The following is a 22,867-nucleotide window of genomic DNA, read 5'->3' on the forward strand; positions in this document are numbered from 1 at the left end:
ACCTTTGCTAGCACTTTTGACTAAAGATACTCCAATGCCCCTCCCATCGACAGATGAATGTGAGACTGCTTTCCGGCAGCTACGACAAGCCCTTTGTTCAGCACCAGTGTTAGGTACTCAAGATTAAACAAAGCCTTTTGCACTTTACGTACATGAGAAAGATGGATGCGCATTGTCAGTTTTAGTACAGACACATGGCAATAAGCAGCGTCCCTGTGCATATTTTTCAGCAGTACTTGATCCTGTCGCTCGAGTGTTGCCTGGGTGTTTTCGTTCAGTTGCCACAACAGCTGTGTCAATACGTCAGAGTGAAGGGATAGTTTTGTCACATAAGCTGTTGGTGTTAGTACCCCATGCGGTTGATGCTCTTTTAAATCAAACAAAGACGCAAAATTTAACTAGCGCTCGCCTGACAGGATATGAATTGACATTGCTGGCTCCTCACATTACAATGAAGAGATGTGCAACACTAAATCCAGCCACTTTGTTGCCATATCCGGTGACTCAGCCTCAGTCACAAGAAACACATGATTGTATATTCCTTACCGAAGAACAAAGGGTCGTATTGATTTAAAAGATACGCCCCTTCCAGATGTAGATGGGTAATTGTGGGTTGATGGGTCTTGTTTGAAGATGCCAGACGGTACGACCTCAGATGCATATGCAATCACCACAGTACACACGGTAGTGGAGACAGCTCGTATACCACAGAAGTCAGTTCAAGCAGCTGAACTAATAGCTTTGACACAAGCATGTGAGCTTAGTACTGACTTATGTGTGAACATTTATACAGACAGCCGCTATGCTTTTGGAGTGGCTCATGATTTTGGTTTGCTTTGGAAGGAGAGAGGCTTTCTCACATCCCACGGGATGCAGGTAATGCACGGAGAATTAGTGCATAACCTCTTAGCTGCATTGACATATCCAAAGAAACTAGGTATTGTGAAATGTAGTGCACACAAGAAAGTGACCGATAATATAGGGCAAGGTAATGCCCTTGCAGACCGTGTAGCACATGAGACTGCGATGCAGCAAAATACTACTTCTATGTATGTAGTGAAGTCACAAGATGAACGTTGGCATAATGCTAGACAAGACGTATTAGATATACAGAAATCTGCTTCTGTTAAAGAACGTGAGCAATGGTCGGAAGATGGAGAATTGGATGATGAGGGCTGTTGGCGGAATAAGCAGATGGATAAATGGAAATTGCCTATAGCTTTTGTACAACCTATGGTTCAGATAGCACATGGGCTGGCACATGTTGGAGCTTCAACAATAACGAAGTTGCTTCCGCAAGTTTGGGAGCATCCAGAAATTTCCAGTACAGCTAAGACAGTAGTACAGTCTTGTTTCATCTGTTTACAATACAATCCTGGAAAAGGGACACGTACTCCTGCGGGAGGGTTTGCTACACCAACTGCACCTTTTGAAGTTCTACAAATGGATTATATTCAGCTTGAACGCTACAACAATTTAAAGTATGTCTTGGTGGTGGTATGTGCCTTCAGTAAATGGATAGAGGCGTACCCCACAAAGGATAATACTGCCATTACCACAGCGAAGGTGCTTTTGAAATAATTTTTCCCTAGATTTGGTTTTTGCAAACTTTTATGGAATCATAACGGACCTCGTTTTGTTGGGGAAGTTATTAAGTATGTCCTGAAAGGATTAGGGATCAAACAGAAGTTCCATGCAGTTTTTCACCCACAATCAGCAGGGTTGGTGGAAAGGTATATTCCTACTTTGAAGCTGAAGTTAGCGAAGATACAGGCTTCCACATCCTTAACTTGGCCGGATGCATTACCATTGGCATTATTGTCTATTAGGTCAGTGCCACACTCTCAAATAGGCCTTACCCCCTATGAAATAGTGTTTGGAAGACCAATTAACATTTGGGGAGTTCCTAAGCCAAATTCTGTATATGATGTACCTTGTGTCCTGATGAATGATTATTTGGCACAGTTAACTGACAATTTAGATTCTATTCATCAACAGGTTTGAGAAGCTCTTCCTGACAGATCTACAGGTGAAGGCCATGAACTCCGACCTGGTGACCAGGTGATGATTAAGTCCTTTGAAAGATCAAGCAGCTTGGAACCAAGGTGGCGAGGCCCAGAGCAGGTTCTCCTTGCGACAAGGACAGCAGTTCTACCAAAAGAAATATTACAGAAATGAAAGCACAACACATGTTAGATAAGGAGATAGCTGAAATGATGAGCATAAATATACAAGATGAATATTTAGATTATCCCAGAAAGACGAATGTCTTCAGCTAATGCTGAAAGGGCCGTCTGTTGTAATTTAAAAGCGATTAGATTAAGCATTAGCAGAAGACATCTTGTATTTAGCAACTATTGTGAACATTTCGCGGAATCCATTTTGTATTCATGGCAGCCATTTTCTCTGCCATGTGCTCACCATGTGCTTTGTCCTACCTTTCTGTTAACTACTCTTGAAAATCTGTCTAGTGACAAGTTATATTTAGCATCTCCCACTTTCACACATGCCCAGTAAGATCTGCAGCTGTTAGTAATCAGTAACAGACAGTAATGTGTCAACTAGTCCTTTAAAACTGTTAGCCCCTCCTACCTGTCGACTGTGCATTTCCATATGACCTTATATGTATGTAAGTCTTGCTTCTTTTAGCCCCTGCGTGGGTATAAAAGGACCATGCTCTCTTAGTTTAGTGTGCTACTTCAAACATTACCGAAGGGTGCTGTTTGAACTGTAGTACCACCTCATGATGTTTAATAAACTTTGTCTTTTATTTCAGTTGCTGTGCTAACTTCTTCCTATATGGTCTGAGGACTTTGTGCAGAGAAGGGCGAACCCCTTGCACTAATAGGCCTTGCTGAGGCTTACTTTGACACCCCGACCCCCCTCCCCGTCTTTCACCTCGGGCCGGGGTGGCCAGAGCCCAGCCCAGCACCTCAGCCACCAAGTCCACGTCCGCTGTGGTTTCTGCAGCTGTCAGAGACTCTAAGGGGGCACCCGTCAGCCCAGCCAGTGTGCCACCAACCCCTGCCAAGGCAAAGAAGGTTCCGCCACCTGTCACCGTCAAGAAGGGGACAGGATCCAGCAAGGAGAAGGGGCCAGAACCACCCAGCAAGGCCACGTCAAAGACTCCAGCTGGCAGACCAAAGGGGCACAGAACACCAGCCGAGGCACTTCAGCCGTCCGAGCCTGCAGGTGAAGGCCTGGTGGCTACCAGCACAACAGCCAGCACCGCCACCTGCACCGACGCAAGCACTGCCACCTGCACTGCTGCAAGCACCACTACTGTCAGCAGCAGCAGCCCCAGTGGGCAGCTGTCCGAGGCTGCAGGGGAAGGGCTGGAGCCTTCCCTCACCACTGGCAGCACCTGCACTGCGTCCAGCACCGCCACCTGCACCCCCGCAAGCACAGCTACCGGCACTTTTGAAAGTAACACCACTGCCAGCAGCAGCAGCCCCAGTAGGCAGCCGTCTGAGGCTGCAGGGGAAGGGCTGGAGCCTCCCCCCACCACTGGCAGCACTGGCTCCTGCACTGCGGCCAGCACCGCCACCTGCACCGCCACAAGCACCAACACCTGCACTGCTGAAAGTAGCACCACTGCCAGCAGCAGCAGCCCCAGTGGGCAGCCATCCGAGGCTGCAGGGGAAGGGCTGGAGCCTCCCCCCACCACTGGCAGCACCTCCACCAGCACCGGCACTACCAACACTGTGGAGCTGTAGCCGCTGGCGGATGGACTGTAGTCCTGCCTCCATGGAGTACCATGCATCCTGGCCACTGCAAATCTTGTGGCTATGACACCCAGGTAAGGGACTGCGACCTGGCACTCCCCAAGTGCTGCATCACTGGGCACAAAGCCCCCTCCAGAACCAGTGGAAGAAGGCATCCACTCATCCTATCCTTGGCAGGATGAAGCACACTGGGCACAAGGCCCCCTCCGGAACCAGTGGAAGAAGGCACCCACTCACCCTATCCTTGGCAGGATTAAGCACACTGGCACAAAGCCCCCTCCAGAACCAGTGGAAGAAGGCATCCACTCACCCTATCCTTGGTAGGATGAAGCACACTGGGCACAAGGCCCCCTCCAGAACCAGTGGAAGAAGGCATTCACTCACCCTATCCTTGGCAGGATGAAGCACACTGGGCACAAGGCCCCCTCCAGAACCAGTGAAAGAAGGCATCCACTCACCCTGTCCTTGGCAGGATGAAGCAAACTGGGCACAAAGCTCCCTTCAGAACCAAAGGAAGAAGGCATCCATTCACCCTATCCTTGGCAGGATAAAGCACACTGGGCACAACGCCCCCTCCAGAACCAGTGGAAGAAGGCATCCACTCACCCTATCCTTGGCAGGATGAAGCACACTGGGCACAAGGCCCCCTCCAGAACCAGTGGAGAAGCCACCCACTTGAGAAACGGTGGCCTTGCACTCCCCAGGACCAAGCAGTGGGCAAACCACCCACTAGACAGACTGTGGCCTTGCACTCCCCAGGACCAAGCAGTGGGCAAACCACCCACTAGAGAGACTGTGGCCTTGCACTCCCCAGGACCATGCAGTGGGCAAACCACCCACTAAAGAGACTGTGGCCTTGCACTCCCCAGGACCAAGCAGTGGGCAAACCACTCACTAGAGAGACTGTGCCCTTGCACTCCCCAGGCCCAAGCAGTAGGCATGGAGCCCCATCCAGGAGCAGTGTGGTAGTACCATCTTCCAGCTGAGGTGCCCCCCCTTCCCCGTCCCCCTGAAGTGCCTGTGTTTTTTTGATCTGATGCCCCTGCAGTATTCTCTCCGTTTTGAGGCAGGAGTCAAGGGTGGGCTTGGCTTATGTGTTATGGCCCAGTGGGCCACGGACTATTTTTGTGTGGTCACTGTCCCTCATTTTGTATATATTGTATATACTGTTCATTTATTTATGTACGTATTTCTAAGTATTTATAATATTACCCTCAATTGACTCCATTCCTTTTGTCCTTGCGTTTTTCCTCAGGGTTACGGGGTGTATATGTAGTGTTGTTGCATTTGTTTGTGTGTATGGTGTTGGGGTGTGGGTGGGGGTGTGTGTGTTGCGTGTGTGTGTCACTCTCTCCCCCCTCCCTTGTGTGCTAGGTGCAGTACTCACTGTGGTCATCGTCCCCGGCGTTGGAGCTCCTGGTATATGAGCAGATACACCAGCATGGGGAAGACCTGCAGCTCGGGCTCCATGGCGTCCTGGTTCTTCCTTGAGTGTCGAGAGGTGAGTGGTTTCCCTAAAAAGTATTGTTTCCGCTGTGCTTTTGATGGCATTGGTACCCCCCTGGAAAAGCTGGCGGATGAGCGGGTTGAAATGGAGTGGGTGGTACATTGTCTTCTGCCTGGCTGTTGGTGGTTACTGCAGCGGTGTTTGTTGCTACCGCCGTGGCAGTCAAAGTGTTAACATGGCTGTCTGTGTTGGCGGTTTCCTCCGTGGCCATTTTTGTTACTGCCAACCTGTTGGGGGTATTACCGCCGCTTTAACACCGACCGCCAGGGTTGTAATGAGGGTCACAGTTTGGCTCACATTTTAAACATACCAAACCATGGAAATTCACCAGTTAAAGTTAGAGTTATCTCAAGTAACTATAACTCATGCCCTAAGGTAACTATAACTTGTATCCTTGCCATATATTGACAAATATTTTTTTTCTTTTCGATTTGTGCAGAAGTATCTCATTCTAAGTGTATCATACATCAAAGCTCTCGCTTTCAATCTTTCTCCCACTCTCATGCGAACTCAGACCCTTAAGTATCCACTCACAGACCCACTCAGACACTCATGCACCCACTCACAGAACCATACAGACCCTTGTGCTCACACACACAGCCCCAGTCAGACCCTCACGCACCCACTCACAGCCCAAGTCAGACCCTCATGCACTCACTCACAGACCCACTCAGACCCTTGTGCACACACTCACAGACCCACTCGGACTCTTACACACCCACTCACAGACCCACTGACACCCTCATGAACCCACTCACTCTGGTCAACTACTGCTGCAAGAGAAAGAAACAAGGAAGGAGAGACAGATGGACTAACAGTTACAAAGAGAGAACACAGGGATGGATATGAACTTGCAAGAGTGAGCTAAAGGGGCAGGGGTTGTGTGGTGGTGGAAGAAAGAAGCTTGAGGTGGAATCAAAACTGCACGGCCATATAGTATGTCACCCCCGATATTCGAAGACCAAGCCACGGATTTTGAGCAAAACTTGAGGATCTGGCATCTACTGTTTTACAAATTAAGCACTGTCAATAGAGTCTACCAAATGCATGTCAGATGTTTAGTTAACATTGTCCTTAATAGTTGTGATAAAGAAATATTGAAGTGTGCCACTTTTATTATAACACTGAAAATTATTATATGAATAGAAGATTTTGCTAAATGATTTACTTGTGTCCAGGGCCGGACTGGCTGTAGCGGGCATCAGACATTTCCCCGGGAGGCTGGAAGGGTGGGGGGAGGAGACTAGATGGACAAAGTTGCAGGGATACTTTGCTTGTGTCCCATTTGTGGAGTGATTTTCCTGCCTCATCTGCAAGGATGCAGTTTGTTCTACTGTGCCTGAAGCCAATCCTTGCTAAATCCCATCCCTCACCTCCAGGGCACCATTGCACTCCTGCAGGAGTCCCCTACAAAGTGAAGTTTGATAAAACGAGAGCAGTATCTCCTGGCCACCATCTTGGCTCTCTGTTTCTTTCCAGCAGGGATGCTTCCCTGTCCTGCAGCATGGTACTAAGGGTGTTCTAACAGGTCTTTCTTTTTAATGCAGCCTTTGTATTTTTTTTACAGAGTCAACATGTTTACTGTGATAAAACCTCTCTTTTACAAAAAACGTCTCTTTCACATTTCAAGCAGATGTTGATTTGCTTTGGCTACCTGAGCATTGACAGTAATTTCCTATATGAATTTAATTCCAGGACAGGGTGCAGGATTGGGGCGCTATGCTGAATGTTTAGTAAGCCCTTCCAGCAACAGAAGCAAATACAATTTGCTAGCTTTCTTTGGACATTTTAGGGATATATTATAATGTTATATTTTACAGTTAGTGTAAGCACAAATTATGTGTAAAACAAATATACCGGACTATAATTGTCTAATGCACAAAACTAGCACCACATTGATTTTGAAAATATCACTTTATTGTCAAAATTGACTCAATTGTACATCGAAATTGAGTACATGTTACGGATAATTCTAATATTTTATGAAATGCAGTATAAATTATCTTTAACCCTATACACTGAGTGGCATATTTGCAGCAAATCATCTAGTATCCTCTGCAACCTGCATCCATCTAGTCAGGACCATTCCAAGTCATCTAGTATCTTCAGCATTCTGCATCCATCTAGTTAGGACCATTCCAAGTCATCTAGTATCCTCTACATCCTGCATCCATCTACTCAGGACCATTCCAAGTCATCTAGTATCCTACGCATCCTGCATCCATCTAGTCAGGACCATTCCAAGCCATCTAGTATCTTCAGCGTCCTGCATCCATTTACTCAGGACCATTCCAAGTCATCTAGTATTCTCCGCATCCTGCATCCTTCTAGTCAGGACCATTCCAAGTCATCTAGTATCTTTAGCATCCTGCATCCATCTAGTCAGGACCATTCCAAGTCATCTAGTATCTTCAGCATCCTGCATCCATCTAGTCAGGACCATCCCAATGCCTTCTATGTCGGTTCGCCAAAAGGACCTGGAACTGTGCTGGAGTGCCTGTTCAACCGGTCCTCCTGACTAGTCCTGTGTAACTGGCTCCCTCTCGGAGATGGACCACACAATACTGCCCGTGGAAATATATTCTAATGTGGCAGAGTTTGATGAATACTGCCAAAAAACAATGGTGTGTGGTAAAAGGCACGAGGGAAGGTGAAACATAAAACACATGATGCTTTTTGTGGGGAAAGGTTTTACTCTACATGAAAGTCTCATTTGTAGTACAAAACTAGAAAGTGGCGGTAGGTTTAAACAGAATTCTGCAAAAGGATTGATGGTTGCAATATAATTTCAGGCTGCTGTGTACTGTAGGCCAAGGCAACTGTACGGCTAACACTATGGGCCTGATCACGACTTTAGCACTCTTGGGACCGCCGTACCGTCTTTGGAATTCTGACTGCCACCTCCTCAGTGGTGCGACCGCTTGATTAAAATCTGTGGGGTTGGACCGCCACATGACCGCCGCCACTACTGACATTTGAGCTACTACAGTGGCAGCGGTAGGGTGGTGGTTAATGGCGGCAGTGCTGGCATAGGGACCACCATGTGTATTATGACCTGCCTTTCTGCTGATCTTTTCATGGTGGGTACACCGCAATTAAAATATCATTGGAAAGGTAGTTAAAGGACCAGACAAAAGAGCCCATGTGGTATGTGGCTGGGGCCCATGTTGTTTACCCCTGTGCTGGAGGTGCAGCAGTGTAGCCGGCATTGGCTGCAGGCTCTCTCCTAGAGCCGAAGCATTTTGTTGCCTTGACTGCACCACAGACACACTGCCAGTCCCTTAGGAATGTCATAATGTGGCGATCAGGAAGCCATCAGCTTGGCTGCCTGTTCCTGACCGCTACTGCCACAGGTTGGAGATGCGCCCACCAAATGGTAATCGGGCCATAAGTCTTGCTCACAACTTGTAAGATTTCATTAGCTAGAATCTGGTTCTCACATAGCTTTGCTGCTTGGAGGAGTGTGCCAGCCAGGTTTGTATCCACTAGGAGGGTGAGTTCACCTTAGATTTTGAGAAATGTTCCTGAGGCAACTAGTCAGATGGGCTCAAGTGAAAATTTTGGGCTCTTGCTTGGTAACCAAAATGACAGGAAAATGTGAAATATGACCTGAATTCAGAAGCACATGTTGGTGCAGAGGAGCAAGGGTATGTGTGTAGAACCAGAGGGGTCGGTGGGCAGATTTTGGACATTTCTTTTATGGGTTTTCATTGTGAGTGTCGGTACTCAAATGGTTTTGGACACATTTCCTCAGAAGAGGAGCAGCAACTCAGGGAGCAAAGTTAGACATGGAAATGAAGGAGCTGTTTTTATTTGTCTATTTTAGAGTAGAAAGAGTTAAGGGGACCATGAAGGAAAGACAGAGAGGAATACCCTCCTCCTTTCTCACCTGATTATTATTCTCGGTCAGACTTCTGGGAAGGCAAAGCTGGAAATATGTGTACACAACCAAACTAGAGCCCTTGGGGGTAAAAAACTTGATGGGTAGACCAACCAATGAGCGTGACGTAGGATTACCGAAATAGGTAGAGAGATGGGCAGAGAGCACAGTGGAAAGGACGGAGATGAGCAGAGTTTGAGCATTTTTTGTCAGTGACAGCAAATTGGTTGGTGAGAGAATGTTTTAAAGTGTTTTAACAGTGTTACCGTCTGCTGGCCCAGCAGAAATGTCACATCAACATTGCTGCCGGCTCGTGATAGAGGCGGAGGCAATGCTGATGTGCAGCAGGAGAGTAGCACCTGTCGCGCATTTCAATGCCTGAAATTTGGGTGGTGAAATGCGCGACGGGGCTATGCCTGGGGGCCCCTGCACTGCCCATGCCAAGAGCATGGGCAGTGTAGGGGCCCGAGGGGCACCCCAAGTCCCCTTACCGCCAGCCTTTCAACGGCGGTGTTTACCGCCACGGAAAGGCTGGTGGTCAGGGACTCATAATCCCCAGGGCAGCGCTGCTTGCACCGCTGCCCTGGAGATTATGACCGCCAGGTGGAATCCTGGCGGTATATTGGAGGGGCCGGCGGGTTGGCCGTGGCAATTCCGCGACGGTCATAATTGCTGGCGGAACACCGCCAGCCTGTTGGCGGTGTTACCGCCAACTTACCGCCGGCCGCCAGGGTTGTAATGACCCGCATTAATTTTCCTTTTGTCTCTCTCATTCGTGCTCATGCTCATGGTGGCTGTGGCACTTTGAATCGTTTCGCTTATGTCAACTGTTTTACTTTTTATTTTCAATTTATGGGGCAAGAAAAGTCCAGTTAGGAATTTACAACGCTAATTGCTCTAAGTCAGGCAAATGCGAGACCCATTGCAATGCAAATGCTTGTTAGGATTGTATTCACTTCTATGTACAAAGGACGGGACATATGTAATTGTAAACTCTGTCCTGCCTCAATCAATCAATCAATACTTGTGAGGGTCTCAAGGCGCTGGGGGGGGAGGGGAGGAGCCTCATCCGAGGAGCCACGTCTTGAGGTTCTTCCTGAAGGTGGTGAGCGACGGGCTTTGTCTGAGGTGCAGGGGGAGGTTGTTCCAGCTCTTTGTTGCAGTGTAGGTGAAAGATCGTCCTCTGGCGGTAGTTTTGCGGATGCGAGGGACGGTGGCCAGGGCCATCTGGGAGGAACAAAGGGAACTGGTGGGGGTGTGGAAGGAGACCTAGTGGTTCAGGTAGGCTGGTCCTGCGTTGTGTATTGCCTTGTACGTGAAGGTGATTCGTTTCACGACCGGTAGCAAGTTGAGGGTCCTCAGGTGTTGGGATATGTGTTCTCTGCAAGGGAGGGCCAGAATGAGTCTGGCGGTGGCGTTCTGGATGAGTTGAAGTTTTTTGATGTTCCTAGTTGAGGTGCCGGCATAAAGGGGGTTGCTATAGTCGAGTTTGCTCGTGACTAAGGCGTGGGTGACTGTCCTGTGACAGTCTGCTGGGATCCATGAATGCCTGAATTAAAGTTGATTATTAGAAATGTGAATTATGGTTCCTGCACTCTGCTCTTCCAACAAGGAGAATGAGCAGAAGGGTCAGAAAGCAGCGCTTACGTTTCCATGGAATCCCACAAATATGAGGACGCCTGATGGAAAATGATGGAAAACTAGAACAGTAGTGCTGCAATATTCTACCCTCTTAACACTTCCCTTAAGTCCCTAGAGACCGCAGAGACCACAGAGAGGTTTTAAAAATAGGAAGAGACTATAAATCACCACGATGGGCATCTGACAGAATTACTTAGTTTTTAGAGGATTTTGGCAGCATTTCCAGCAAACCCAGATGAATTTTCTTTGTTCTTTACTCTCTACTGATGAAGGGCTAAACCCAGAAACACGTGTCTAGAGATATACAGCAATGACTGCACCAACTTTGGTGAAAAACTACAGATAACTTTCAAGTAAGTGCTAACTGTGAACTGCATTTACCAGGATGCAAAGGGGCGAACTGTGCTGGGATGTGAGGCAGTGTGCTCCCAGCCCCCCTTCCTGTTCAAAAGGCTCCCTTCAGCCAGTGAGCTGACGAGCTTTTGAGATGCACCTGTGTGCCCGTGAGAGGTACTTGACCTGAGAGGATTTTGGCAGCATTTCCAGCAACCCCATATGCATTTCCTTTGTTCTCTACTCTCTACTGATGAAGGGCTAAATCCAGAAACATGTGTCTAGAGATATACAGCAATGACTGCACCAAGTTTGGTGAAAAAACTACAGATAACTTTCAAGTAAGCGCTAACTGTGAACTGCATTTACCAGGATGCAAAGGGTGAACTGTGCTGGGATGTGAGGCAGTGTGCTCCCAACCCCACTTCCTGTTTAAAAGGCTCCCTTGAGCCAGTGAGCTGACGAGCTTTGGAGATTCACCTGTGTGCCTGTAAATGGTACTTGACCTGAGAGGATTTTGGCATCATTTCCAGCAACCCCAGATTAATTTTCTTTGTTCTCTACTCTCTACTGATGAAGGGCCAAACCCAGAAACACATGTCTAGAGATATACAGCAATGACTGCACCAACTTTGGTGAAAAAATACAGATAACTTTCAAGTAAGCACTAACTGTCAACTTCATTTTCCAGGATGCAAAGGGGCGAACTGTGCTGGGATGTGAGGCAGTGTGATCCCGGCCCCCCTTCAAGGATTATTTAGTTTGCACGTTGGACAACAATATAGTAATATTTCCCAAAACAAGAGACTGCCCCCACAATGCAGGACAACTAGTCACTTATGTGTAGCTCAGAGAGGACTGGGTATCTAAGGAGGCCAGCAGCACAGCCAACAATGCCTGCAATGAGTCCCTTCAGTCTGTGAAAGTCCAGGGAGAGTGAGTGAAGGAGATGATGAGCTGATGTGATGTCATAAAGTACACATTTCCCCGTTTCGGCAGTACCCTCTGACATCACAAGAGTGCACTCACAAGCTACACTATACATTGGAGAACATAACACGTCTATGAAAACAGAAGAGGGACTTAGATGAAACAGAGATGAAGGCTTTCATTCTGGATTTGACAAAAATACACTTACCATATTAGTAGTCATTGCCTCTTGAACTGGAAGAAGAGCCTGTTGAACTTCCTACAAGACAATTTGAGAAACATAGTGAGAGGAAAGAGCACAAGAGGACACTTAGGGGGTCATTCCGACCCTGGCAGTCCAAGACCACCAGGGCCGGGGACCACGGAAGCACCGCCAACAGGCTGGCGGTGCTTCCTGGGCTATTCTGACAGCGGCGGTAAAGCCGCGGTCAGAAAAGGGGATCCGGCGGTTTCCCGCCGGAATACCCCTGGCCCAGGGAAACCTCCATGGCGGCGCTGCTTGCAGCGCCGCCATGGGGATTCCGACCCCCTTCCCGCCAGCCTGTTCCTGGCGGTAAAAGCCGCCAGGAACAGGATGGCGGGAACGGGTGTCGTGGGGCCCCTGGGGGCCCCTGCACTGCCCATGCCACTGGCATGGGCAGAGTGCAGGGGCCCCCTAACAGGGCCCCACAAAGATTTTCACTGTCTGCTTAGCAGACAGTGAAAATTGCGACGGGTGCAACTGCACCCGTCGCACCCCTGCAACTCCGCCGGCTCCATTCGGAGCCGGCTTCCTTGCTGCAGGGGCTTTCCCTCTGGGCCGGCCGGCGATCCTTTGGCAGTCGCCCGCCGGCCCAGCGGGAAAGCCAGAATGGCCACCGCAGTCTTTTGACCGCAGTGCGGTCATTCGGCGGTAACCGCATGGCGGGCGGCGACTGCCGCCCGCCGCGGTCAGAATGACCGCCTTAGTTTGCGTAAGATACCATTTCACCTTTCAAAAATAACGCATGAGTTTTTTTCAAAAGCTACCTGATTACCTCCGACTGAAAGAGAGGCATATGATATTGTACAAAGGGCAAATCACACATAGATGATATAATAACAAGCACTGGCAAAGTCAATAAATCCCACCTTTTGCAATGGTTTTTAGAAATGCTGTAGAGTATGTCGATGCTGCGCAGCATGTCAGGAAAAGATTTTGAAAAAAGCTTGATGCAGCTGCTGCTGCCCTGGTCATGTTGTATGCAAAAAATGACAGGCATTGTTTTCCCTTTTTATTTACTGATCCATTTTTTTTTTAACAGTGAGTGATGAGAACCAATACGGGGCAGGCACAGTAATTGAACTCTGTAGGGAGAAGCCGCTTGGTTGGAGTAAGCAACACAGGGGTGTGGATGGGGATGCAACTTGGAAGGCTGGGGTGGGGGCAGAGAAAAGCAAATGATGAAGACCGGGATCAGTACTGAGTGCAGTGGAGAGAAAAGCAAATAGATGAGAGAGAGGAAGAATGTGGGGCTGGGGGAGAAATAAATAAACAAGAAAGCAACAATGATGGACGGGGCGGTTCCTTCATTGGAGTGTAAAGGGTGCTGCCCCCCCTGTATTGTTTGTCCCCTGATTAAATGTTTAATTAAGATCAGATTTATCTGGTATGCTGTGCTTTTATTTTAGCAGTGGCCTGAGTTGGGTGCCTTTCTTTGAAAGTGGGGCCAGCGGAGGTGGGGCTTAGTTGCCATTTGTTTTGAAAACAGGCTGGGTCTGACCTTGCGCATGTCAGGTTGGACAGATACACTCCTGTGACCTGCCCAAGGTGTAGACTTGAGTCCTCTTCCTACTGCACAACTCCTAACGAGTCGGGGGATAGCAGCCACAGCCCCCAGTCTCCTGAGGAGCACTAGGTTTACCTGCCTCAGCTAATCCCAGCGCTACTCCCTTGCTATTAGCAGACAAAACTAGGAAGAGAACAACATCTGGATTGGCTCAGTAGACACGAAGAGGCCTCTCTTGGGAAGCACTTGAGAGAGCGCAGAGGTAGGAGATTCAGAATCACAGCACATGACCAATCGCTATATGGCTTTATGATCAAGCCATGTAGTGACTGGCCATTTTGTGCCCCTCACCTCTGATCACTGTACGTGCCCAGCACCAGTATAGCATCTCTCACGAGGGAGCGGAAAAGATGAGACTCTTCGTACATCTCCACATCGTGTGTCCGGTGTACCCCATGCTATGAATACCTAAGTACTTCATGGGCTCCTGCTGTTTTCACTTGTTTCATTTTGTCTTAGTTCCAGACTGGTCCAAAGTTTAGTAACAAGATGCAAACCAAAATGTAAGTTTAGTTGCTGCCATGCCACGGCACGACTGACATGGCATTTGTCACACCGCTGTCGAGCTCATGCACCCAACAATTGTAATTTACAATATTTTTTGTATTCGCTTAGCCAAATTAGATGTGCGTGTCCTTCCAAAAAAAGGCTAGTGTTGAATTTCATTTAATCATTTTCAAAATCTTGGCGCTACAGATTAATGAGCCTGAAAAATTCTGAGACTTGGATATTTTGAGGAGTTCACAGCGGGTAATGCCTGTCATTACTGTCATGGGCCCTGTCATCTTCCACTAGGCGCTACACTGCGCCACGAGGTGCCTGCTGTGACTGGTGCTCCTGCTTATCTGCTGAGTATGAGACCTGACCGCTTGCACTGGTGTGCACAGGGGAGGTGTGGCTGTGCCCGTGGATCTGTAGAAATCATCCCATCAGTGGCCCTTGCACCGGAGCACTACCTCTGCAAGGTAATGCAGGCATTTCAGGGACATTCAATCTCACTGACACATACACAACTGTTTGCACTAACATAAGTAATTGTGAACAATGTGTGCGGCCTTTGGTGTTGCCGCACTCAACAGCACAGTATCACTACAGTACTGATCATGTGCAATTCAAATATGTGGCATGTTGTTAGCTTTACAGAAAAATATTCTTTCTGTATTTCACATCATAGATCACTAAACATGCCCTCCTGCTCCATTAAGACATCAGCAAGAGAACAGTGATTAATCAATTAATCAATCAGATATTTGTAAAGCACGACTCATCACCAGGGGGTCTCAAGGTGCTGATGGGGGGATGCAGATCAGTCGAAGAGGCAGGTTTTGAGAGGGTAATTCCTGAACTGGGCCAGCGAGGGGGAATGCCTGAGGTGAGTGACCTGTCTCCTGGCTATAAAGTGGGCGACCCAGCAACAATTGTCACCAAGATACAAAGTGCTAGGTGCAACAGTGAAGTGGGGAAGAAAGGAAAGGTGTCTTACCTGTTATTCCAGTTCTCTCGTAAGGGAATTCCCATGATAAGTCATAAGCACTGAACAGTCCCGCCCACATGCAGGGACCCTGGCGCACTTCTTTAAAGTGGTCCGGAGTATCTTCTTAAGTGGAAGTTTTTGCCTTTCTTCAGAAATGCCTGCAAAGTCACTTAAGAAGTGGACAAATAATGCAGCCTATGTACATAGGCTACGCTGGCTGAACTCTCCATCTTAAATCAAAGAAAAAGGCCAGCACATTATAATTTGAGAATCATTTGTCAACAGAATGAATCTTCCTCACAAACCCCTTTTGCACGAAGGAGAGGAGGACAGAGTAGGCTGCCATTATATGGCTAAAAAAGAGGCTGTGCTTTTAAGAACTTAGAGACCACCAGTATCCCATCATGCACAGCTGGTGGCAGTTTGTTCAGTTTTTTTCTGCTCCTGCTGACCGGACCCTGAAGTATTGAGCTTGACCACTTTTGTTTTTTTTTTCTCAGAAAAATTAACTTCTTATGTTCAGTGATATCTCTTTCACTCAACGTCTTTAGTCTTTCCCCATCTTTTTCTTCCATTTTCTGACAGAAATATGTGTTTATTTAATATTGAAAGCTGCCATACCTTTTTGTGCCCAGACTGTGGGTGAAAAAAGGCAAAGACTGATCCTCATAGAAGGAGTATTCTCTGTCTTTCAGATGCCCACATACCTGATTCCTGCAAAATGTGTAAGAGCTTTTCCTGGTGCATCCTATATGATACGGAGAAGATTCACTTTCAAGGTATGGAAGAGCAGCGGAAGCAGGAGTCCAAGTCTACAGGTGGGACCTCAGGGTGAGGAGAGGCACAGTCCTCTACCAGGATGAAGGAGAGGAGGACAGAGTAGCCTGATAGGCTGCCATAATATGGCTAAAAAAGAGACTGTACCTTTAATAACTAAGGGACCACCAATATCCCATCATGCAAGAGCTGCTGGCAGTAGCTTCAATTCTTTTGAAGGTAACTTTAGATGTTTATGGTGTCTATCAATACCTCTGTCTGTTCACCTGGGGGGAGGGAGGGTTGCTTATGACTTATCATTGAAGTTCCCCTACGAGAGAACTGGAGTTACAGGTAATAAACAATTCCTTCTCTCGTAGGGGCTTTTCATGTATAGTCATAAGCACTGAGTAGAATAGGGAGCCCGTTCCTATGGAGAGTGGGAAAAGAGACAGAGAATGAACTCGGAAATTTTAAGAGAATAAGGCCCTCATTACAAGGTTGGCGGGATTGACCGCCTACCACCACAGCGACGGCCGCCAACATACTGCCACCATGGCTACCAGCCGGCAACGCGTATTATGACCGCCGGTGGTATACCGCCAGAAATCTGTATGAGCAATGATACGGCCTGGCAGTGTTTTGCTGGCGGACGCTGCTGCTGACAGCAGCGCCGCAGACCGTCTCCAGCTCGAGGACCCACTGCAAGCATGTAAGTCGGGTTTTCCGACCGGAGAGGGGGGCGGGGGTGTTGTGTGTATGTGGGGGGAGTGTATGTTTTGGGATGCATGCATGTGGGTGTGAGTCGCGGTGGATGCATGCATGAATGAGTGATTGTGAGTGTTGTGTGTTGTCGATGCATGTGTGTGACAAGGTAGGTTGGTGTATGTTGTGGTGTGTTGGAATGTATGTCGGCAGGCGTGGGTGGATGTGGGTATGCATGTGTGCATGTGTGTATACGGGTACACGTGTGGGTGTGTATATGTGCGGGGGCAGGAGCGGGTGAGGGAGGGTGGGAGGCGGGGGAGACCCCTATCAGTGCCATGGAACGAATTCCCTGACACTGATATTGCCTACTGCCATGGTTTTCGTGGCGGTACAGAAACCACGGAAACCATGGTGGTAGGCCGGGTTGTAATCCAGAGGGTGGAAATGTGATGGCCGTCAGGCTGGACACCGAAGTCTCCAGCCCAGCAGCCGTTACCACCCTGGCAGTCAGTGTGTTAAAGTGCCGATTTTGAATGGCAGTAACCGCCATGGTCCAAATCCTGATTTTTTTACCGCCGGCCTGTTGGCGGTATTGCCGGCACTTTAACACCGACCGCCAGGGTTGTAATGAGGGCCTAAATCTCTGAGGGAAGCCTGCTCTACTTGAGCGTCTGTTCTAACGTCGGTATCTCGTCAGTAGTGTTTAGTAAATGTGTGATCGGACTTCCAGGTTGCCGCTTTGCAAATCTCTGGGATAGGAAGCTGCTTTCCCTATAGTAGAGTGTGCTTTTGGTCTAGTAGGGAGTATTTTGTCAGCTTTTTTATAGCATAAAAAAATACCCACACTATCCTTCATTAAATGGCTTGCTTAGAAGAGGCTAAGCCTGTGCTAAGAGGACAGTAGTTGATGAACAATTGGTCCGATTTGCGAATGCTTCGTGTTTTGTCAAGGTAGAATTTGAGAACTTTTTGTACATCCAGGGAATGAAGAGATCTTTATGGTTTTGTTGACATGGAAATCTGAAATTACCTTTAGGAGGAATTTTGGATGAGTTCTCATTTTCTACTTTGTTAAAATGAAATACAGTCTATGGCTCGTGTGAACAGAGTGCCTGGATTTCACTAACTCTGCGGGCAGATGTAATTGCCACCAGGAAAGTGGTTTTTCAGGATAAGTGTTAAGAGAGGGATTATGAATGGGTTCAAAGGGATCTTGCAAAAGGCGTGAGAGGACTACATTTAGCTCCCAAGGTGGAGAAGGATACCTAATGGGAGGAAAGACCTTTTTCAAACCCTCTAAGAAATCCATGATGACTGGGATTTCGAAAAAAGAGGTTTGTGAAAGTAATTTTCTGTATTCAGTAAGAGCAGCCAGGTAGACTTTTATAGAAGAGAACTTCAAGCCAGATAGTGCCAAATATGGAAGAATGACATCTTCTTTGCAGATGGTAGGGTCTTTATTTTTGGATGAACACCATATGCAGAATCTCTTCCATTTGAAGGCATATGCAGTTTGTGTGGAAGGTCACATTGATTCTTTAAAAATGTCCATGCAGTCTTGTGGAAGATTCAGGAGCCATGCTGCCAAACAGAAAGAGGAGAGATTGGGATGCACCATCTGACCTCCATATTGCGTCAATAGATCCACTCTGCATGACAGCTTAAGATGTGGATAGATGAACCAGTGAAGAACGTCCCTGAACCACCATTGACATGGCCACTCTGGAGCTATGACTATCATTTCAGCTCTCGACTGGGCTAGCTTGATGAGGACTGCCAAAAGTAAGGGAGTAAGTGTAGAGAAATCTGTCGGATCAATTGATCCAAAGGGCATTCCACAGGGTCCCTGGCTGAAAGTACCTCATGCGAAGTTTTGGCATTTGGTGTTATTTGCAGTGGCAAACAAATCAATGGTCGGAGTTCCCCACCGCTGAAAGATGTCTTGAACGGCATCGCTGTTTAAGACCCACCCATGGCTTTTGTGAATGAGTCTGCTTAGAGAATCAGCTTGGGTATTTTGCTCTCCTGGAAGATGGGTCTCAGTTATCGACAAGTCCCATGCATGAAGCCATTTCCAGATTGCATGGACCTCAACCATCCCTGTTTGTTGAGGTAGTACACGGTTGCTGTATTTTCCGTCTGAACAAGTAGTGAGTTGGAGGTGAACAATGGAAGCGCACAGCTCTAAGAGAATAATGTGATATGTTGATTCTCTGTGACCACTTCCCCATAATTTGTAGGTGGTTCATACGGTCTCCCTATCCTAGGAGAGAGGCATCCGTTTAAAGAGGAATGTACTGATGGAATGGTGTTCCTCGCAGGATATTGGTTGGAGAGTGCCATCATTTCAATGCCAGTTTTGGGTGATGGGAAAGCTGAATCCTGTCATCCTAATTGCCTGTCCGATGGTGCAACTGGTCCTCAAGGCATTCCTGTAATGGTCTCATGTGAAGACAGGCATTTGGTGTGGAAATATGCATGAGGCCATCGAGCAGAGGAGAGAGGATACTGCCCCCATGGGGGGACTCTTTCATGGTCTCCCTGAACTTGATTCTATACTGTTCAGTGGTGAGACCAAATTCATCTAGCAGAGCAGACATCAAAACTGTGTAGTTATCAGCATCCTCCTCTCTGACAGTATGTAATCTATCCCAGCTTTGGCAGAGGAGAGACAAAGAATAGCAGCCCACTGTCTCTGGGGGACCTTCTGAACTTTACAGCCCTCTCCAGAGCAGCAAACCACTTCTGGATGTCATCCCCCACCTTGTGTAGGCGAACAACCCTACTAAGTTTTCTCGAATCAAGAGTCCTCCCTGACTCTAGGTTCCCTGAAACCATATTTACTGCTGCCACCATGGAGTGCTAACCCCAACTCGTGCCTCTGTCGCGGTTCTCAACGGTCTTACCCTCGGAGCGGAGAGGCATAGGGGAACGGTCCTTGTTCCGACGGGTTCTGCTATGGCCGAGGTAGGGGCGACCCCTTCCGGTAGCCACGGTGCTGTTTGGTATGAGCGAACCACTACAGTCCGTGCCCTCCAGAAGGAGTCCCAGAGGAAAAACCCCAGTAGGGTAAAAAACCTCCACAGGAACTCCCTGAAACGAAAAGGAGGACACCAGGGTATTAGGACCGCAGTTCAGGAAGGCAGGAAAACAAAGCAAATCAGGAACAGACAGGATTCGCAGAAGGATATCAAATAGGAGCGTGACTATCACCAAGGAGTGTTGCAACGCAATGAACAGGCAGTTGGAATCCCCTTAAATACCCCTGGAGAGGAAACAGGAAACAGGAAGTAGAACACCGCCATCTTGGATTGGGGAAAAGAAAACAGTAATGAATTAGGTATGTGTGTTAGACAATGCATGCTGGGTAGAGAGGAAGTGGTAAGCATGCTGGGAAGAGAAAAAAGGCAAGTATAAAGAACCCCTAGTGTAAGGGTTCGGTTTGTCCTAGGAACATCGGTAAGTGGTGGTGGGCAGGTGAATACATGCAAGAGAAATAAATGTTAAGCGCATAATGCGCTGTGTGCGGCCATGCCTGAAACCCCCTCGGGGTTTCAGGCTCTGCCGCGTCTGCCTTTAAGGCAGAACTTGAAAAAGGGGGAGCGGCGAGCGCCGTGACCCCCAGACCGGCTCCCTGGAGCCTTTATGGCCCTCGCCGGAGCCGCGGCGACCCCCGCGACCTGGGTGTCTGCCTCGGCGTCTACCGCGGCCCGGGCGTCGGCCGCGGCAAAATTAACGTGCCGCGCCGCGGCAACCTGAGCCCGCGGCCGCAGCGAGCGCTGCGGTGTAACAGTATGCCCCCTCCCCGAGGCCCCGGGTTTGTGAGGGAAGAGCCGAAAAAAGCAGCGGATTAAAAGAGGAGCATGGACTGAAGAGGCATCCTCCCAGGAACACTCACTCAAAGGGTACCCCTTCCAATGAATAAGGTATTGGAGGCGCCCATGGAAAAATCGAGAGTCACAGACCTCCTGCACTTCGTATTCAGGCACATTGTCAACCAACAAAGGAGGGGGACAGGGCAACTGCCTATGAAAGAGATCAGGACGGTAAGGTTTCAGTTGCGAGACATGGAATACTGGGTGGATCTTCCATGTCCGAGGTAGGCGAAGACGCATGGACACTGGGTTGATCTTCTTGAGAATGAGAAAGGGACCATAAAAGCGGGGCTTGAATTTGTTTTGGGTGAGTCGGAGAGGTAGGAATCTAGAGGAGAGCCAGACCTTATCATGGACTTGATATAGAGGAGCCGCACAGCGTCTCCTATCTGCTATTGTCTTCATGCGGGACTTGGTGGACACAAGGTTAGAATGGATAATTCGCTGTATACCCCGTAGCTGTCGAACGAAAGAGGAGATGGCGGGAAGGTTGAAGTTGTCTCTCAGGGGAGTTGGGAAGGCCCTGGGATGGAAACCATAGGAGCCATAGAAAGGAGAGACTTTAGAGGCACTGTGTAGAGAGTTATTATAGGAGAATTCGGCAAGCGGTAAGTAGGGAGCCCAATTACTTTGTGTAGCGTTACAGAAGCTACGTAAGTACTGCTCGAGACCCTGATTGAGTCGTTCTGTTTGTCCATTGGTTTGAGGGTGGAACCCGGATGACAAGGCCACCTGGATCCCCAAGATCTTGCAGAATTGGTTCCAGAAACGGGAGATATATTGGGGACCTCTGTCTGATATAATAACTTGGGGTAGCCCATGTAGCCTGAAAATTTCTTGAGTAAAGACCTGACTTAACTCCTTTGCCGTGGGTAACTTTCTCAAGGCCGTGAAGTGGGCCATCTTGGTGAAGGAGTCCACAGTTACCATTATGACGTGGTTTCCCATTGAGGAAGGTAAGGCGCACATAAAATCGGTGGATATGGTAAGCCATGGGCCTGGGGGAACAGGTAATGGGCGGAGTAAGCCCACAGGTCTGGTTCGGGGTGTCTTGGCTTGAGCACATGTAGGACAGGATAACACATATGCCTCAGTGTCAGCCTTGAGAGTTGGCCACCAGAAAGAGCGAAGCAAAAGATCTTGAGTCGCTTTCACTCCTCGATGACCCGCAATAGGAGAATCATGGCACATGTGTAAGGCTTCGATTTGCACTGTTTTAGTGGGTAAAAACAGGGCCTTATCATGATAATAGTAGTCATGATCTATGTGCAGCTGTGGACGTAACCTCTTTAGTTCTGTTTCGTGTAGACGGGCATATTCAGACTTAACTTGATCTAAAAAGGTCTGTGCTACCCCTATGATTTTATTGTTGTCGAGTAAGTTTTGAACCGCGGAATCACCGCACCCAGGATAACGTCGGGACAGGGCATCCGCCAGGATGTTCTGAGAACCAGGGATGTAGGTGATATAGAAATCATACTGGCTGAAGAAGAAGGCCCATCGAGCTTGCCGGCTATTTTGGCACTGGAAATTTCTTAAACACTGTAGATTTCTATGATCGGTCCGGGCTTCGAAGGGCTCCTTTGATCCCATCAAAAAGTGTCTCCATTCAGTGCACGCGACCTTTAAGGCGAGTAATTCGCGTTCTAGCACGGAATAGTTTCGCTCAGAATCAGATAGAATGTGGGATAGATAGAATACAGGGTGTTCTAGGTCATCATCGTCTTGTCTTTGTAACAAGGCAGCCCCAATGGCTCTTTCTGAGGCGTCTGTGACAACAATGAATTGTTTGCTAGTGTCTGGGTGTCGAAGAATAGGGGCTTGACTAAAGGCTTTCTTTAAGTCCTGAAAAGCTGACTCAGCGCCTGGTGTCCAACAAAAACCTTTCTTTAGGTGTTCCTTTTTGAGGGTTTGAGTAATGAAGCTGGTTCTGTGGGCAAAGTCTGCTATGAACTGCCGGTAGAAGTTGGCTAGTCCCAGAAAACATTGAGTCTCCTTGATGGAAGAAGGAGATGGCCAGTTCAATATAGCCTGTACTTTGTCTGAGTCCATGGCAATTCCGGTTTGGTCTATACAGTATCCCAAATATTTCACTTCTATCTGATCAAATTCGCATTTTTCAGGCTTACAGAACAAATGATGTTGTCGGAGTCTTTCTAAGACTTGGCGGACGTGTTTGGAATGTTCCTCTGGATGAACCGAATAAATTAGGATATCGTCAAGATACACT

The 22,867-nt window shown here is 48.1% G+C and overlaps 1 long non-coding RNA gene across 1 annotated transcript in view; it reads right to left on the bottom strand.

Moving 5' to 3' along the window:
- The window catches only part of LOC138247464 (uncharacterized), a 96,180-nt gene extending 83,876 nt beyond the window's left edge, over positions 1–12,304 (bottom strand). Inside the window, exon 1 of the long non-coding RNA XR_011194512.1 lies at positions 12,225–12,304. This is a non-coding gene — a long non-coding RNA (uncharacterized lncRNA). The remainder of the gene's footprint in view (positions 1–12,224) is intronic.
- Between the last annotated feature and the right edge of the window lie 10,563 nt (positions 12,305–22,867).

The sequence above is a fragment of the Pleurodeles waltl genome, chromosome 7 (assembly GCF_031143425.1).
Source record: "Pleurodeles waltl isolate 20211129_DDA chromosome 7, aPleWal1.hap1.20221129, whole genome shotgun sequence".
NCBI classification, from domain to species: domain Eukaryota; kingdom Metazoa; phylum Chordata; class Amphibia; order Caudata; family Salamandridae; genus Pleurodeles; species Pleurodeles waltl.